The sequence below is a fragment of the Girardinichthys multiradiatus genome, chromosome 7 (assembly GCF_021462225.1).
Source record: "Girardinichthys multiradiatus isolate DD_20200921_A chromosome 7, DD_fGirMul_XY1, whole genome shotgun sequence".
NCBI lineage: Eukaryota > Metazoa > Chordata > Actinopteri > Cyprinodontiformes > Goodeidae > Girardinichthys > Girardinichthys multiradiatus.
The window spans coordinates 23,070,184-23,076,183 of record NC_061800.1 but is presented as its reverse complement, the minus strand read 5'-3'; positions in this window follow the sequence as shown (position 1 = coordinate 23,076,183).

Genomic DNA, 6,000 nt, shown 5'->3' with positions numbered 1-6,000 from the left:
CAGATCTCAATCCAATAGAGCATCTCTGGGATGTGGTGGAACGGGAGATTCCCATCATGGATGTGCAGCCGACAAATCTGCAGCATCTGTGTGATGCTATCGTGTCAATATGGACCAAACTCTCTGAGGAATGTTTCCAGTACCTTGTTTAATCTATACCACGAAGGATTAAGGCAGTTCTGAAGGAAAAAGGGGGTCCAACCCGGTACTAGCAAGGTGTACCTAATAAAGTGGCCGGGGAGTGTATGTTGCAAATCGTTGTGTTCTGTTTTTATTTACGTTTTACATAATATCCCAACTTTATCGGAACTGGGGTTGTAAATCAAAATTAGAGGCTCCGACATGAATCTAAACAGGCCTTTCATTCTTGAAAACCCTCCAATGTGTCTAAATTAAAACAATTCTGAAAACAAGAGTGGGCCAGAATTCCCTCCCAGTGATGTTAAACCCTCTTTGCCACCTATCACATATGCTGTTGTTACCACCTAGGGTTCCACAACCAGCCATTAGGCTTGGGAGTGAATTACTTTTCTTACATAGTAGGTTGGTTTGGTATGTTTTTTTCAATATTTAATGAAACATTTGAAAACTGCCTTTATTTTAACCCAGATTATGTTTGTCACAGTTTTTTACTGTACCTCTAAAGAAGAAGAGTGTGGAAACTGCTTACTACTCGCTGCATGCCTCGTGGGTATGACCTGTCTTGACCTTGACGGTAACAATACGTAGAGTATTTCAGGTGATCAGAGTGTTGCAGGAAAATCCTTTGATGTACTGATACACTAATCCTCTTATCGGCCTAATTCAGAGGCATACCAGCTCTTATTAGCTCACTTACTCAGTGTGTGTTGACAGGCACGCCAGACCTCACACATGACTAGCTTCAAATTCACGCTCACTACCTACGACAGCCACACACTGCAGACACCCTGACAACAATCAAGCCTTGTCCTTAAAGTTATTCTGCTAATCCTTCAGCAAGAAACTCTACACCCAAAAATGGGAGGAGGTGGGGAAAAGCAGCAAGGAAAAAAGACACAGGGTTTAAAATGTCCATTCTTGTCTAAGCATAAACCATTTATGTTACTGGTTTTGTGTACATCTTCGCTTTGCCTGTAAAAAAGCTTTAAAGAGACAGAAAGTAACAAAAATATATTTATTGTAAAGATGGTTTACACTTAAGAAAGAAGGAGGATTTGGTAATTTTCACAATATAGCGCCCATCACAATTAATATGTGAAAAACCTACAATACATTTTTTATTTTTTTTATTTCAGCAGCATATTTAGTCGAGAAAAAAAAACACATTAGGAAATATTTTCAACAAAATCAGCAATACCACACCAAATGCTTTCTATAACAGTTCCTACAAAACAAATACAACAGAAGCTTTTTTGATTGTAATTTATCACAGATCTTTTAATTAGTAATCCAGGACCTGTGTTCCTGGGGCAGTAATATCACCTGACACAGATGCCTATCTCTTACTGGAACTCTTCAAAATGTGAAAGACAAGAAAACATGCCATTTATGTAAGAAGATAGCTGCTCACCTAATTTTGCTCATATATAAAATGAGAACAATAATGAAAAAGTTTCAAACTACTGGAATTGAGACAAGGCTGAACAAGGACACACGTTTATCTTGCCAGCAGGCATCGCGAGGAGGATGGTAATGATGGCAAGAAAAAAAAAACAACAATCTTTTCCAAAGCTCGCTGTTAGAGAACTACAGCAAATAGTGACATCTTAGAGACAGCAAGTCTATAAAGCAACAATTAAACACCATCTACTAAATACAGCTAACTGATTGCTTGGGAGGTATGTCAGAGAAATGTTTTTCTTGTCTCACCACTGAGTTTGTTAAATGATACCGGGACTTTTACTCAGATTATGTGCTTTAGTTAGAGGAGACCAAGATTGAGATTCAAGATATTACTGGTAAGTACAGAGGGGGTTCTGTGATGCTTTAGGATTTTTTTCTCTTTCAAGGGCCTGACAACACAAATCCTGTGAAATATCAGCACATTTTGAATAAACATCTGGACTCTACCAGTAAATGGAAAATATCTTCAAGGTCGAGGAGTAATCAAAGATCCCTCTAATTTACAAAATAAACAATTAGGTGCAATGCAGTGAGTGAATGGGGGATCATTCTACATACAGCCTTTGTTTGCACTGTGCAAACTTAGATGGTTATGATGACGACAATGAAGGGACTTCAAAGTGATGATACTGGTACCACTGATGCCTTGCAGTAAGAAGGTCCTGGGTTTGAATGAGGAGTTTGTATGTTCTGTGTGTGCATTTTCTCTGTGCACTCCGGCTACCACCAACAGTCCAAGCAACCTGACTGTTGGGTATGAGTGTATGTGTGCATGGTTGTATGTCTCTGTGTTGCATTGCAATGGATTGGCAACCTGTCCAGGGTGTACCCACCTCTTGCCCAATGCAACAAAATAGCAAATTAATTCAATATTACTGGTTTTATGACATTATTCTCACTTTAACTGGATACATCAACTATTGGCAATGATAGAGCAGTTTAAGTTTGGTCAACAGTTACCATCCATCCACCCATTCATTCATTTTCTACAATCAATCACACAGACAGGTCAAACAACCATGCACACACTCAATCATACCAAAGGGCAATTTATAGAGACCAATTAACCTAACAGTCATATTTTTGGACTGTGGGAGGAAGCCGTAGTACCCGGAGAGAACCCATGCATGGATGGGGAGACCATGCAAACTCCATGCAGAAAGACCCCCGGCCAGGAGTCAAACCCAGGCAACGGTGCCACCAACTGTGCCACTGTGCAGCCCCAACATTTACCAATGAAAGAGAATACTACCTGGAACAATTACAAACAAATTTTCGTACATTTGCAGTGGGACACTCATAGGTACACAGCAAATATGAAGACAACTACAGGGGTTGGACAATGAAACTGAAACACCTGTCATTTTAGTGTGGGAGGTTTCATGGCTAAATTGGACCAGCCTGGTAGCCAGTCTTCATTGATTGCACATTGCACCAGTAAGAGCAGAGTGTGAAGGTTCAATTAGCAGGGTAAGAGCACAGTTTTGCTCAAAATATTGAAATGCACACAACATTATGGGTGACATACCAGAGTTCAAAAGAGGACAAATTGTTGGTGCACGTCTTGCTGGCGCATTTGTGACCAAGACAGCAAGTCTTTGTGATGTATCAAGAGCCACGGTATCCAGGGTAATGTCAGCATACCACCAAGAAGGACGAACCGCATCCAACAGGATTAACTGTGGACGCAAGAGGAAGCTGTCTGAAAGAGATGTTTGGGTGCTAACCCGGATTGTATCCAAAAAACATAAAACCACGGCTGCCCAAATCACGGCAGAATTAAATGTGCACCTCAACTCTCCTGTTTCCACCAGAACTGTCCGTCAGGAGCTCCACAGGGTCAATATACACGGCCGGGCTGCTATAGCCAAACCTTTGGTCACTCATGCCAATGCCAAATGTTGGTTTCAATGGTGCAAGGAGCACAAATCTTGGGCTGTGGACAATGTGAAACATGTATTGTTCTTTGATGAGTCCACCTTTACTGTTTTCTACACATCCAGGAGAGTTACGGTGTGGAGAAGCCCCAAAGAAGCGTACCACCCAGACTGTTGCATGCCCAGAGTGAAGCATGGGTGTGGATCAGTGATGGTTTGGGCTGCCATATCATGGCATTCCCTTGGCCCAATACTTGTGCTAGATGGGCGTGTCACTGCCAAGGACTACCGAACCATTCTTGAGGACCATGTGCATCCAATGGTTCAAACATTGTATCCTGAAGGCGGTGCCGTGTATCAGGATGACAATGCACCAATACACACAGCAAGACTGGTGAAAGATTGGTTTGATGAACATGAAAGTGAAGTTGAACATCTCCCATGGCCTGCAGTCACCAGATCTAAATATTATTGAGCCACTTTGGGGTGTTTTGGAGGAGCGAGTCAGGAAACGTTTTCCTCCACCAGTATCACGTAGTGACCTGCCACTATCCTGCAAGAAGAATGGCTTAAAATCCCTCTGACCACTGTGCAGGACTTGTATATGTCATTCCCTAGACAAATTGACGCTGTATTAGCCGTAAAAGGAGGCCCTACACCATACTAATAAATTATTGTGGTGTAAAACCAGGTGTTTCAGTTTCATTGTACAACTCCTGTAAATTGTCAATGTAAATAGCATGATTTACATTAAAGGACCAGCAGGATCTGCACACACACAGTAAACACAAACAGGCTTTAGAGAATTACTGACAGGAAACTATTTAGAAGTCATTTCTGGGTAAATCTAGAGGATCTTATGTTTATGTTCTCTCCTCAGTGCCTCACTTTAAAGTCTATCTGCTACCCTACAGCCCCAGCACCGTATCTTTAACCCACAGCAGGAATCCTTTGAAGAAATGGCAATGATCATAATAACTTTAACACAAAGTCCTCATCAGAGAAAAAGAATCTGAAACATTTGAATCCAACAAGATGAAGATTAACCTCTGATCTGATGTTCTCAACACTGGCAAATTTTTCATTTGTGCTTTGTAATTTCATTTCAGCCTAAAACTTTTATTTCAGTTTGACAAACTATAATTAAAATAATTTAGGCTTAAGCATTTAAATTGAAAGTAAAAAAAAAAAATGCTATGAAATAATTACCCTAAGCTCCTGAGTCTGAGTATGAATCCAAATTAACCCCACTGAAAACAAAAGCATGAAAACAACAAATTTTAATCCAGCAAAAATAGATTCTGAAATTTAGCCAAGGGATTTTTGTAGTTAAAATAACATACAGTTATCTAAGTGGAAAAGTCCCATTACTTTGCAGTTTTTACAAGAAGATGTTAATGATGTGCAATAAAAAAACAACGGCTGATTGCTTGGTAGCTATAATTTAAGTGTTGATACTAAAAAGCCCCAGGAAAACTGCAGGAAGAGCTGCCTTGTTCCAGAGAAGGATTGTTTTCTCTGTAAAGGGTGGACAAACCTGGGCATGCCAGAGACACATCCAGCACTGGGCTAAAAAGGTTCAGTGATGCCTCACATACAGAACAATGCCTTATCCACCCACACAAAGCCAAACACCACAGAGAGGTGGGACTCACTGGCACTGTGGTCGGGTGTTAAACTACAACTGCAAACTCTTCCATGTCAGGAAACAGCAGTACTGCCCGTCAGGAGTGGTTCAACAGGAAACAGAATGTGATAAGCCTAAATATTTTGCTTCATATTTTTGTTAGTTTTACCTCCAGCTGCTGCATGTGCACAAACATAGTAGTCCAATGAAACAGAAAGGCTGTTATTGATACTGGTATTTGATCATTTTAAAGTCTAAATGTTTGATTGATCTCTGGTAACCTCAGTAGACCTACATGTGTCCTGTTTCATCCTCCTCAGCCAACTTCTATTTTGACTTGTGCTTTCTGAGTAGCAACTCCTTGTCCGAAGTTAAAATATTTAAGATCCCAGTAATATGAGTATAACTGCTCTCCACCTGCTGCTGTTGTAGTCTAACTGAACCTGATCACTATTGAAACCTGAGAATGATAGTCAAGCTTTGGTGTAACAGAGCTGCTAGCAGAGTATTTATCCAGCAGTAAAATAAATTAAAGCTAAATGTAACTGTAGCTAGCTAGTTAGCATTTTGCCTAAATTTAGGTTAGATGGTTAGTTATTCTAATACAATAAAAATGTATTTAAAATGTAATTAGAGCCTCAATGTTTCAGTCTAAATGTAGCAATAAAAATATAGCTTAGTTAAGCGAAGCTCTTAACTTACTGGTCGGTCTACATTTCTACCCTCACCTATGTGCATGAACTTTGAGTAATGACCAAAAGAATGAGATCCCGGATACAAGCAGCTGAAATGAGCTTCATCAGCAGGGTGGCATTCCCTTGGAGATAGGGTGAGGAGCTCAGTCATCCGAGAGGAGCTCGGAGAAGAACCACTGCTTCTCCACATCGAGAG